Source organism: Lemur catta, chromosome 5 (genome assembly GCF_020740605.2).
Source record: "Lemur catta isolate mLemCat1 chromosome 5, mLemCat1.pri, whole genome shotgun sequence".
Taxonomy (NCBI): Eukaryota; Metazoa; Chordata; class Mammalia; order Primates; family Lemuridae; genus Lemur; species Lemur catta.
The window spans coordinates 95706569-95721669 of NC_059132.1; positions in this window are offsets into that span (position 1 = coordinate 95706569).

Genomic DNA, 15101 nt, shown 5'->3' on the forward strand with positions numbered 1-15101 from the left:
TAATATTTAAGAATTCTGATGTTTTAGGATTTTATAACAATAATATGAAACATATTTCACATATAATTAATACCACCAGTTTGTCTGGGGCAGCACCTTATAATCAAACACATTAATATTTCTTCACAGAAATTTTTAAATATTCAAACTAGGTTAAATAAAGATTATAAATAGCCTCATATTGCTTCAGGTCAGGTTTCCCACCAAATGAATCAAGAAAAATTTTAATTTTAGAATTGTAAATAAGGTTTTTATGGACCTATAATTTTAAAAAATTTATAAAAACAACCAAGAAATCTGGATGCATGCCATAGAAAATGTTATGTTTCTATTTAAAATATATATATATTTTTTTTTTTTTAAATGAAAGAAGCCACACAAAAGGCCATTTATTGGAATGATTATGAAATGGCTAAAATAGATAAATTCATAGAAACAGAAAGATCAATGCATGCCAGGAAGAGGGTGCCTATTTAAAATATTAATATAGACTTATAGGTATTAACCTGGAAAAATGACTGTCATAAATTGTATAATGAAAAAATAATTTTTAGAGAAACATTAGTATCCCATTTATATAAAAAAATTACCTGTGTATGTATATTTTTGTTTTGTTATAAGCATGGACAAAAGTATAGGAGTGTGTATGTACAGAAAACTGCTATGTAATACAATGTTTAAACAAAATGATATACTAGAAATGTTAAAAAAATAAAGCAGGAATTATTGGGTATATCAGAAACTCTGACCTCACATGCTTGGCTTATAGCAACATGGCTACTTGTAGATAGTTGGAAGCCAAGTATATGGTATTGCTTCAAATTCTTTGGTGAGTTAAGCAGTTCACCAATGTGTGATTGACATTTGCATGCAAAAATGTAATAACTAAATTAATTAACTTTGCAAACAAAGCAACTAAAATGTGTAAGGAGTTCACCAACACTTGTTACCACTTGTCTTTTTGATCATGGCTATCCTAAAAGGTGTGAGGTGAAATTGCACTGTGGTTTGAATTTGCATTTCCCTGATGATTAGTGATGTTGAACATTTTTTCATATACGTGTTGGCCATTTGTATGTCTTCTTTTGAGAAGTACCTATTCCTGTGCTCCTTTTTAAATTGGGTTATTTGTTTTCCTGCTGTGGAGTTGTTTGAGTTTCTTATATATTTTGGCTAATATCTCCTTAGCAGATGAATGATTTGGAAATATTCTCTACCCTTCTGAAGGTTACCTCTTCACTCTGTTAATTGCTTCCTTTGCTGTGCAGAAGCTTTTTAGTTTGATGTAATTCCCTTGCTTTTTTTCTAATTAATCTTCTCAACTAAAACCATAATTATAGGTAATATATAAAGAGGCTGATTCATTTATGAACTAATTTAATCCTCACTGAAACTGCATTATTTCTATCCTTACTTTACGGATGAAGAATTTAAGGAAATAGAGGTAAAATGCCAGTCTTACCAGGTGGCAGAGCAAGGAGTCAAAATAATACAACCTGGAACTTACTCATCTTGCATGAATGTAACATCGTACCTATTATTGCCTTGATTGTGGTGATGACAACACTAATGTATACTCATCAAATTGTATATATTAATTAGATCTATTTTTTTGTATATCAATTACACCTCAATAAAGCTGGGGGGAAGGAGAAAATAGGGCATTAAAAAGCAAAGCAAGTGACAAAATAAACCACATGTCTCAATGAGCTAAAATAAAAATTTAAAAAAAGCAATCTCTCTTTCATTGCCCTCATAATGATAAAGCAATATGGTATAGCCACTTTAGAAAAAAGTTTGGCAGTTTCTAATAAATTTAAGCATATGCTTTCACACATGACAGTATTTTACTCCTAAGTATTTATTTAAGAGAAATAAAATCTTATGCTCTCACACATACATACACAAAATCAAGCAGTCTGGGTTCTGATTTCATCTTCCAACTACTACTAACCACTTTGTACGTATTACTTTTTTTTAAAAAAGCTATGTGATGATTATTTTTTAAATATCTCTAGAAACCCTTTCTGTTCCATGAAAATTTCTCTAATGATTCAGACATGGCAATATCCTTCAACTTTACCCTGAATTCTATATAGAGTTCCTGTTTACTAACTTTCCCACCAAATGGTCTTTGGAGCACAATGTAAATTCTTGCTTGTTTGGTATATATGTTAACTGATATTTACTTACATGCTGATAATTTTCAGAATTGTTTTTCAGATTTTACATTCTTCAAATGAAAGCACCTAAAGTCATTTATCTAGTAATTCATATTAATTCTCACGATGACATTCTGTGGTTACTTGAATATTATTGATGGAAAAAAATTTAGTTTTTACCACTGCATTAGTAGTTTCCTTGAAATTTTTAGTCCAATTTCTTTCTCATGTAAGAATTATTTCTGCTTTAACAGAAGTGAATTGAGGCTTCTTTTTTGGTTTTTATTTTATTTATTTTTAATTCTCAGGCTACAATAGATTCCCATCTTGCTTCAAAATTTTTGATAATTAAGGTCACAGTTTACAAACAATTGGATTAAATGTTTGGAAGTCAAAATGCGCATATCTATTAGCTATGAATAAGAGCTCTCATATATACCAACCCCATATGAGGGAGGAAGGAAGAAAATGGAAGGAGGGATTAAAGAAAAAAATCATAAATGTTAAAAACATAAAATAATTTTTGTTTTATTATACAAAGAGAATCAATTTATAGATGAGAATTGCAATTTATACAAGATGAAACAACAGATGGAAAGAAATATATGAAGAGGAAAAAAATGAAGAACTGAGCAAAAAAAATAAAAGAGAAGAATTAGTTTTAGAAGTAATGGCAAGTGGGAAATACATTTTAGAACAGATAATAATAAAATAAAAATATTTATGATGCTGATTTATTATTTAGTCTAGTTATTTTAGTCTACTTATTAACTAATTATCAATCAAATATTTATTCTCTTCTATAGGTTTTTATTTTTATTTATTTTTTCCTTTAGAAACTCTTCAGCTGAAGCAACAAATGTTAATTTATACTTATCTTAAAGCTGCAGTCCCCAACCCCTGGGCCACGGACCAGTATGATCTTCAGCCTGTCAGGGGCCAGGCTGCAGAGCCCTGCACCCCTCCCCCACCCCCATTCCCATCGATGGAAAAATTGTCTTCCACGAAACCAGTCCCTTGTGCCAAAAAGTTTGGAGACACTGTCTAAGTCTTGGAAAACTTGAGGGTATCTTTTTAATTGTCATAGACAATTTATAACTATTATAAAATTACTATACACATGTGGGAATAGGAAAAACACAGAAAGCAATAGTGACAGGCTATCTTATTCTAGAATATCGTCATGTATTTTTAAAACTGTCTGACTGTAGTCATTTGACATTTGTTGACTTTTAGGCTCTTAGCAATATAACAAACAATGGTATTATCATCTTCGACCAAATGAGATAAGAAAATTTACTTCTAAGATTTTTAACCCCATTTTCAGAAAGATTTTCCAAGTACATTGCTAGCCCAAGAAAAGATCAAAATTCAAAATTCAAAGTATGGTTTCTACTGAGTACATATTGTTTTCACACTATTGTAAAGTCAAAAAACACAAGTTGAACCATCTGTAAGTCAGGGACTATCTGCATTAATATTCACAAAAAAGTTCTAATTCATTGCTAATCAAAGGTGTTTGAACAATAAATTAGTATTCTTGTAGTTATTTATGATTTGGCTATTTATGTATCTATAGCCCCTTATAAACTATAGAAGTGAAGATGTCAGTTCCTATTTGACTTAAACAGTATGCGCATTAATTTAACAGTGTATACAAAGTCATTTTGAAAAGAAGGTGCTTTCTCTATTGACATTTTCTTCATTGATAAAAGATTACATTAATCTTTCATCAATGGAATTTAAAAATGTCGGTAAGTAATTTGTTTATTTTTCTTTGAATGGCTTAGAGATCTCCATCCTGTTATTTTAGATTTTGCATCACTAGAGGCCACTGTTGTCTTTTAAATATATTTCATCATTATCAACATCTTTCAATATTAGGTCGGAATAACCTCAAAAGTGATCAATTTTAGAAACAGGAGGAAGACATGTATTGTCTTTTGTGCAATCTGCCTACTTGAAATTTTAAAAAATGATTTTTAAGTGATTTTAAAGCAAAATATGAATTTTTCCTTTAAAAATTGTCATTATATGCAATTGTAGATATTACTCTATAAAATGGCATTTATTTTACCCAAAGTCTATGTTCTTTAATAGTTATAGTGGTATCATAAGCCTACTTTCAATGAAATATCTTAGCAAAATGATGGATTATAAAACATACTAATAGAAATCAAAGATAAAGTTGAATGGTTAAAATTATTGAGTGCCAAACATTGTTCTAAGAATGCTACACTCATTATGCCATTTAATGCATATAACAACCCTATGAGTTATCTACAAATGATGTATAGTTGAGGAAACAAGGCACAGAGAACTTAAGAAAATGACACAAGATTGCATACCATTAGCAATTTGTTACAAGAACTAACTACAAAAATAATAGTAGATATGAGATATATATATGTGTGTGTATTTGTATATATGGAATTATATATGCATACACACAAATTTTGGTAGTGATGTCATTATGCAGAACTGTACAGCGTCTTAGATTTTATCCTACTTGCAATCTAGAAAATTAGACTGTTACTGTTTCATATATGCTGACAAAAATCACAAAACTCCTATGTCAGAGACAAAGGACTTTATCACTCACAGCAAAAGTAGTAACCAGAGCTTCATACTGGTAGGGGTTCCCTCTGTCCTCCAAGTCCCACGGGTGTCTACACACGCAGTGAATTGCATTGCGACAGAGAAACACTGAGGTTGTGGGATTTATTATTTTTACAGCAAGTTGGAACAAGACCGCCCTCTGCCAAGGGGCAGATGCTACCTCATCTTAAGGTTACTCACCACAATCACAACCTTGGAAAATGGCTAAGGTGAAGATCACTCAGAGCTTTGCATTGTTGGAATACCCAGCTAGAATAGGCAGGGATGTTTAGGCTCCATGGCAGAGTGCCTCTACAAACACTTATCATTTGATTTTGATATAAAGAGGTTTTATTTTATTTTTTTTATGTCTCACTCTTTATCTTCCAAAGGACAAATAAATAGATTGATGTAGTGTTGTAAAAGCAAGATAAAGATAACTCTTTATATTTTCCCCAACTGCATTTCTGCCCATTTCTTGTAGTCAGTATTAATTTTGCTTGGCAGTCTCAGCTTGTTTTGTTTGTTTTCCCATTGTCTTATTATATTCTTACTCATTTAATAAAGTTTTATCTGGTGCCCACTTTGTGTTGATAACATTTCTGGGCTGAGAACATTTTCATAACTTTAAAATAGAAATTTTATTCAATCTAATTATTTAAGAATTTAATAGTGTTTTTAAATGTCTAATATCTGAGACTGTCAAAAGCATATTCTTTTTAACATTGTTTCAAGTACTATGTATCCAAGACAAATTGCCTTTATAAACACCATCCAAAATTTTATGAATATTATAAGCTACATGATCATTAATATTGTTTCTTATTTTGTGAAATAGCTTCCATTATTTCTTAGGTATTCATTTGTTGAAAGCTAGTAGTATTTTCTTAAAACAACTTTATTCACAATGCTTAAACTTTTTTCAATATAAAATGATCTAAAAATATCACATAATAATTTGCAAAAGAAAAATACCTTAAATACCTTATAATTTTCTTATAATCTGCTTTAGTATTTATAACATCATCCTTTACCAGAAATCACAGAGTAAGATGGCTAACTTCACAACTGAATTTCTAAATGTTCATGAATCCAGAAGTTATAGAATAAAATTTAAAATAAATTTTAGATGGTGGCTACTTAATACTGAAATTGAGAAATTCAATATGTTGTCTAAATCCACAGCAATTTATCATTCTTTCTGCTGAGAATATATGCTACAATCTAATCTCAAATTTCAAAAATTAGTTGCATAACATTGTCCTATTTATGTCATGCTTATTATCTTGATTCATTCTGGGAAAAGCAAGTTAAAAATATTATCAAAAAGTTTTTCTAAGATTTTTTCTGGCATAATTAACATATGTTAGTAAAGGGATTATACAAATTTGTCACTGTACATTTGTACAGTAAGTTTCCACTTTTAATCAAAATTCTAAAATTCTAATTTTTGAATTATTAAATTTCAACTCTTGGACTTCCATTTTTGCAAAACCATAGACTTTTGTAATTGGCAGAAGCTTTGAAGATTCCACTTGTCCACCTCATTCAGAAAAGAAGATGTGCCTGAAAATATGAGGTGCGCCCCTATTCTTTCCATGAAGATAGCCCATGTATTTACTCAAATACATGGAGCCAAATTTATAATATACTATGGAGGAAAGAATATGGGTCTTAGAACCAGACAGATTGTAACATTGGATCTGCCATATACTAATGACAATATTGGTGTTTATTCTTTTTGAATCTTGATTCTCTCAATTTTTTTTCATCTTTAAGATGTCAGGATAAAGGTATGGAAAAGATAAAATTGTTTTAATCACAAGAACTAACACAGGCTAGAGACCTACAAGTCTGCCTAGAAAAGTCAGTCAACATTATCTACTCTTTTCTTGTGCTATCTCCTTATATAAATTTTTATGATGTTTTTGTAGCCCAGGCTAATTATACAGCATTCGCACACACAATCTTACATACAGAGAAAATATAGACCTTTAAATAATAAGAATAATAGCAACACTCAAAATGATTAAAAAAGATATTTTTCATATTTCACTTTAAGCTGTTTTTAGTCTGTTTTAGTAAATATAATTCAGAAGTATTTTACCAGATATTTCTTTCTTTGAAAGATCAGTGAGTAAATCTCAAATCTATCACTTTTTAGGCAGAGATTTTTCAATTGTTGGTCAGTGATGATGAAGTTATACTATTTTTAAATCTCAGGTAAGTTTTCCATCAATTGCATAAATTTATTTCTCTGAAAATCTGGCATAAAAGAAGATTAAATAATGGGAGGAATATACTTTCTTTTGAAAAGAGATAGGGATAGGCAATAATAAATATCCATTCTCTACAGTCAAACACATGGGGCCAAATTTATTTGTTATACAACAGGCATACAGATATCCATAATAAATTTATTACAGGAAATGAATTATTTTTATCTGTATGCTTTTTATCAAAAAATGGTGCCTTAAAATTAAATAAGGAGTTGATAGGATACCTGTGAGGATTTATCAGTGCTATTAACATAGCTAATTACTAGGAGAAGCAAGAAGGTGACTTAGACTACAAACTTCCTGAGAATGTGAGGAAATTTAGAGTCCATTCTATAATAGGACAATTTCCTGTTAATCATATTTCACAACTAGAATCTTTAAGCTCCCGTAAACATCAGCAAATTTTCTCAATCAAAAATATTTAAATAGACTCTTAAATATTACCTAAATTTATAGGTAGGATACTTCAAAGCTATTGTGGCATTTAAGGAAAATGAATTCTTCTAAGGTGCTCTACTGATGCACTAACCATATTAGATATTTCTCCTAAATACTTAATATAAGAACTGTAAGTTATCCTGTTAGTTATAGAATTGCATCTGTACATGAATGGAAGACCATAAAATTAATGAAGATAAATCGTTGATTCTTGGCTTGATTATATTGTATATGTTAAAGATGGTCCTGAGCAAATGAATGCAGCAATGGTTGCATCAAATAAAGGCTCTTATACAAACTGGCATGACTTTTTGGTTAACTAAACCTGTCAATTCCCATTGCATTCACTCATGCAGATCATATTTTAAACAACTGGATAAAGTAGTCAGAGTTACTGTTATTGTTATTTAATTGTGGATATGATCAATTGGACCAGAGATCAGCAAACTTTTTTTGTAAAAATGCAGATAGTAAACATTTTTGGCTTTGTGGGTCATAAGGTATCTGTTTCAAGTAGTCAACTCTGCCATTACAGCATCAAAGCAGTCATGGACAGTACATAAATTAATAGGCATGGCTGTGTTTCAATTAAACTTATTTACAAAATAACAGCTGGCATGTGGGAGTTAGCATGTGAACTACAGTCTGCCAACTCTTGAATTAGACCAGTCATAATATATTAACTTATGAATGACACCTAAAATTGCCATGGGGACTGAGACCTCATTTGTCTTGCTTACCCTTTGATCTTCAGCTTTGCATAACACCTGAGAGTTACTAAATTTTGTTAGTAAACAGACTAAAATTTGTTAATGAAGTTTGTTTAATTAAAAAGTTAATATGTATACACTATAAAATAATTTCTAATGGTTTTCCAAATTATTGTTTCATACTCAATTTTTATCAATAATTATATTTTAGATGTATACTAAGACATTTGAGTGAATTTTATTGTAGTTCTCAGCAGAAAAACACATGCCCCAATATTTGACATAATTTCTAGGATTAGTGGCATATAACTTAGATCATTCTTTCTTACACTTTGTAGGACTATTTCTAAAATAGAAAAAACCACATTTTTTTTTTAACATTTGTGCTACCCATCAAAGGTTTTTAATGAAGAAGAGCACTCTCCCTAGTGCATAAACCATGCAGAATGTTTATGTACATTTTGCTCATCTATTGTCTTAAAATACAGCATGCACAATAAGGATAGTATCAAATGTCAAATTGAAAAATGAGACCATATATGCAGAAAATCAGTCACACAGAGATCATTTTAAAGGGCAATGAGAATGCAGATGACAGTTACAGAGGGAAGAAACAGCAATATGCAAAAATAAAAGCCAAAGATTACAAATGTTGAAAATAAAGTACAAGGAAATAAAAGCCAAAATATATGAATAATTCATTGATAGAATGAAGAGTAAATTGAGATGCTAAACAAAACCACTGGATTTGAGAGGTATGTAATGCCAAATCAATACAATAAGAAAGGGAATGACAATGGAAAGTACAATAGATTATGATGTTATCTGTTCCTTGAGAAACAGATATAGTATTTGATAAATATATAAATAAAATATCAATTCTCTAACTGAAGTTTTTGGTAAGACAATTAGAAATTCTAAAATGAATGCTGAATGAAAGAGAATATAAGAAATAAAATATAGAACAAAGACAGAAATAAACACTAGAGTGATAAGTTATCTCAGTAAAAGCATAAATGTTATATATCTATATTTAGATTTTAAGTTTTCTAAAGAATCTGCTAATATCTAATACAGTTTTCATACACAGAACAAACTCCTTCTGCTTAATAAATATAAGGGCAAATATATGAATTAGGATTGCTTATGCTGAAAATAACAGAAATAGAAACTATACTGCCTTAACCACATTTAAGTTTATATTTCATACATAATAAGAAGTCTCAATGTAGGTAGCTCAGGGCTGTGGAGGCCACCCAGTGGAATCATTAGTCATTGAGATACAGACTCCATCTAACACCCTATTCATGTCTACAAGATGGCTGCTTTATCTCCAAACATCAATTCCATAACCCAGACTGAAAGTGGATTCCAAGTGGTGATATTTTCCAGCTGTACCTGCCACATTTTAACATGAAAAACTTTTTCTTTCAAAAAAATCCATTTGGTGAAGCAAAGAAGCTTTGGGAATTAAGACATTTTGACAAAACATATCTGACAATTCACATACCAAAACTGAGGACAATAATATGTCAATAAAGTAAAAAAGAGAACGGTTATTCATTACAAAACTGGTAGAGAAAAAGAAAAAAAGATAGATCTATATATCTGTATCTGTATCTATATCATCTATATCTATTATCTATCTATCTATAAGTAAAACTTGGTGAAGATGGGAAAATATCTTGCTCATATTTTGACTCCATAACTCATAATAATAATAATGTTGTGTACAAATAAGTCTTCAGGAAAAAATTGTCTTCCCAAGGAAAGTAAATTGAAAAATAAGAAGAAGCAACTGTTACACCAGATATGCAGAAATCAATGGAAAGACAATGAAAAGATACAGGAAACATAAAAAAAACAAAGAATACTCTCAAAGGAACACAATAATTCTTCAGCAACAGATACTAACCAAAAAGAAATCCTCAAAATCCCAGATAAAGAATTAAAAATATTGATTTTAAATAAGCTCAATGAGATGCAAGAGAAGTCTGAACACCAATACAAAGAACTCAAAAAATCAATTCAAGATAAAAATGAAAATTTTACCAAGGAGGTAGATATCTTAAAAAAAAAAAAGTAGAAATTCTGGAACTGAAAAAATTCATTGAAGGAAATATAAAATACATTCAAAAACTTCAAAAATAGACTAGACTAAAGAGAAGAAAGAATTTCAGAACTTAAAGACAGGTATTTTGAAATAATCCAGCCAAACAAAAATAAAGAAAAAAGAATAAGAAAGGATGAACAAATGTTTTAAGACATTTGGGACTACATAAAGAGGCCAAACTTATAAATTATCACTATTCATGAGGGTGAAGACAGATTAAAAGGCTTAGAGAACCTATTTAACAAAATAATAGATGAAAACTTTCCAAGGCTAAGGGTATCTAGATATCTAGATAAAGGAGGCTCAGAGATCCCCAGGGAAACACAATACAAAAAGACTTCATCACACCATGTTATAATCAAATGGTTTAAAGTCAAAGTGAAAGAATGAATTCTAAAATCAGCAAGGGATAAATGTCCAGTCACCTATCACAGAAAACAAAACAAAACAAAAACCCATAAAACTAACAACAACAGACTTCTCAGTAGAAAGCTTGCAGGCCAGAAGAGAATGGGATAATATATTCAAACTGCGGAAAGAGAAAAGAAACTGCCAATCAAGAATTCTATATCGAGCAAGATTAAGCTTTGTAAATGAAGGAGAAATGAAGGAAATGGATGATACTCATCACCATGAAAATACATACAATTATAAATTTCACTGGTAAAGCAATCACACAAAGGAGGAAGGGGAAGGAATCAAATGACTCCACTACAGAATTCTACCAAGCCACAAAGACAGAGAAAAAGATAGCAACAAAGAATTTATAAAACATCTAAAAAGCAATTAACAATATGACAGGAACAAAACCTATGTGTCCATCAATGCATGAATGTGTAAAGAAAATATGGTATATGTGCACAATGGAATACTATTTAGCCATTAAAAAAAACATGGATGGAACTAGAGGTCATTATCTTAAGTGAAACAAGCCAAGCACAAAAGTCAAATATCACATATTCTCCTAAGTAGGTGCTAAACAATGTTTACACAGGAATGTAGAGAGTAGAATGATAGACAATGGATACCTGGAAATGGTGAGGGAATGAGAGGGGGCTGGATGATGAGAAATTACTCAATGAGTACAATGTACATTATTTGGATAATGAATAACCCAAAGCCCTGACCTGACCACTACACAATCTATGCATATGACAAAATTGCACTTGTATCCCATAAATTCATTAAAATAAAGTGCTCTGTACGTACAGATGTTTGTTAAATTAATGATACTCAACACTTTAGATTTGGAAGAGGTTTTAGAGATCATCTTTTCCTCTTCCTCATTTTATCTGAGTCATATAAGATTCACAATAAGGAAACTGACTTGCTCACAAAACATGACCTAATCTCCTGATTCCCTATTCTTCAAGTCTATTCAAGTCCCTGAGTACTCTTTTTTTATTATTATTATTACTGTTTTCAAAACAACCAGCTCACAGCATAGCAGAGCATGGGAGTCTAAATCCTCTGAGGTTTAAATAGGTTTTATTCTGAATAGTGTTACCATGCCTATATGTAGTAGGTAGGAAGCTGAAGAGAAATTATGTAGAGAATTAGAAAATGCTCATTTTGCTCAAACAGAAAACTTCCTTGGCAGAGGTAAAAGCACACAGGTATAACCTAATGTTGAAATGTAACTATCATCATACATGTCTAGAATGGGATGGGAATGAAAGTACAAGAAACACATATGAATAATGTCTATAAATGTGTGGAAATGGCGATGATAGTGCATGGAAATCTCTGTGTAACAATAAAAGAACAGAAAATAATGAAGAAGTAAATCTCTTCTAAGAGCATAGCACACATATTGAACAAAAGCAAAACAATGTGTATGTAGAAATATTTCCAGTAATGCTTGCATTTAAATTTATATTTAAAGTTTAAAAACATGTGATGTTTTGAATTATATTGATTTCTTCAAGCATGTTTAGTCTATTTATGGCAATAAATCTTCTGTAGAACAAATATGCCACACATACATTTGGACAGAGATGAATAATTCCCAAGACTTGCCTAATTCTTTAAGAGATATTGACAGGAATTCTTATTGTAACACAAAAGAATACAGTAATTTTTCCCCTTTTTGTTGTTTGTCATTGTGACTTTCCACCTTTTTATGTGGCTAAAATGATTTTCTCATGTAATTGTTCCTCTCTTATAATTTTAACTAATACTCAAAGAGCAATAGTTAAAGAGAGGCAATTAAAATAATAAAAAAAATTACTTTCTAAATAATGTTCTTGCTTTGTATCCAGGCTCTTCCAGGCTCTGCATGCACGTAGCTTCCCATGGTTTTATGTATAGTCCATGTTCTCTATATATGGCTTCTCTCTATATACGGTTTTTTTAAGTTTGTGAAAACCATGTTTATATATATTTTATATATATATATATGTATGTTTCATGTTGCAATGCACAGTCTTTATTGACATTGTAAATAGGAATTCTGATTGAGTTTCTCAGCAAGCAAACATGTATTAGTATTAGTTTCAATCTTATAATTCCTTTATCAGTTGTCTGTTTCAGGATAGTCATACTAAGGGGGGAAAATATCTGCAGCTACCATACTTTCTCCACTAGTAGGAATTCCTAGATGCTATCAGGCTGTATCAGCAGACAGGAGTCTGGCCTGGCTTACTGAAATTTTATAGCCCACCTGGGCCATGGCTACTTTTGTAGCACTTAAGCTTGAATCCTCTCCAGCACTACAATGCATGATCTGGCAATAATCTGGAATCAGTTACTTTTGTTTTTTTGTGGTAAGATTGGTTTTCAATCAAATTGATGCCTAGCAGCTGTGAATATCAAATTTTGCATGAGCTTCTGAAAACAAAAGAAATAATTGTAGCATTTGCTTCTAAAACCATATAGTCAGTCCCCAGGAGTTCCTGTAATATAGTTACAGATACTTTTAGGTCAAATTGATAAGGTCTGTTTGCTATATTGTCAACAGCTAACATTCCACTCTTAAAAGTATAGGAGTCACAATCTTGCAGCTATCAATTTAGTGGCGATGGCATGTGAAACACTGAGCTATATACAAAAGGATAATGAAGAAAGAAGGAAGTTTAGTTTGGATCACTTTAAAAGATTGTGCTTATTAAATTAGTCTACAAATATCAGAAAAATTGCTTAAATGAATTCAGCTAAACAAAGATCGTTATTAACTACCTTCTACGATATAGAAGTATTATTATTATTACTATGTCAAATAATAAATAAACTAACAAAATAAACTCAAGTGGCTCTTTAGATGGGGTTTGTTTGACTTGCTTTCCCCTTTCCCACCCTGAATCTCATCAGTGAGGCGTTTAAGAGGGTGCTGATACGTGTGAGCACAATTCCTTAAGCTCTAATGCCTGGCTGCTTCATAGGGCTAGATGCTAAATTTTGTAACTGTGGACAGTGATCATTATTGTTTTAAGACCCTGACATGTGACACTCAGAGACAGGGCCAGTGGAAGGGAGCAGCTGCTGCTTGCTCAGCCACTCCGCCTGAAACTCCTTTTCTCTCTACCCCAGTGCAGAGCCAAGTGAATTTTTTAGAGGCAGAAAATGGATCCCTGAGTTTTCAGTAAAAGTAGCTGGAAAGGAAATGTTCCACATGGTGTGCAAATACTCTGCCAAAGCAAAACTCAGGGATATTTTTAGTAGACACTTAGCCAACTTCTGATATTTTGTAAATTTTCATAAATAATATCTATCATTTTAAGTAATTTTCCCATTTGTATACTCTAGCTCACAAAGTGTGCTACATGATAAATTATTTTTGTTTGCAAAAATTCCACATATAAAATGTCCATGGAAATGTTGTAACACCCAAGATTGTAGTCAAACTTCATTTTAATTCCTAACATTTTTACTTTTTCTTTACAAAAATATAAATCCTATTTTTAAAAGATAAATTTGATTTAAAAACAATAAAAGTTCTAATTCTCCATGAGTAATGTGCATTAGCATTTTTCAGTACACCACTGAGCTATTTTGATAAGTAAGACTGCTTACGCATGAAAAGATGCAGAATTGAATTGAATTGAATTTGAACAATACAGGAGGAAGAAAGGATGTGAATCTAAAGCAGGCACCACCTGAACATCATGCTCTTGAACAGAGGAAGCAACAGGATTTTTTGTAATTATTCAACCAAAAAACAAAATAACACAAGAATCCAATACAACACAACATAACAAAAAACTTTAAGAATGTATCTTCCATAGCCTTTTGCAGTGATATTCATTATTTCTCCAACTAAAATTTTCTGCTAGCTGATTCAGCTGGCATTGAATTGCTCATGCTCTAAGACCCTAGCGTAAAATGGAGATGTGAGTTCTATGTCTCTTTTCCTTCAATGATCCCCCAAATGACAAGCTGTCTGTCACCCCCAATGTATTGCTAAGGCTTCAGATCTTCACAACAAAGTCTAGCCAGTTAATCTTTTGAGGTCCTATTTAATTTTAGGATCTAATTTTCTACTAATTATCCATAATTTTGTAAAAAATGCTTTAAATAAATCACCTTTTGTAGTGCAACCTGCGTGGTATGTGTAAAATCACTGGGGCATTGTGTGTTTTCCTTTCATAATATAGTGGTTCTTACACGTATATGTAACAGAGTAGTCACTCCTCCTCCCATAGATATGGAAGCATGAAACTGAGAGTGGGGAATATGTAACAGAGGGAATGGCCTGAAAAAAAATGGCAAAAATATTTTCTGTCTCTTTAAAACATCCCCCACTCTTTTTGGGAACCGAGACCTGACCTGCATCCCTGCTTCAGGCAGATGGGGGGGGGGTGGG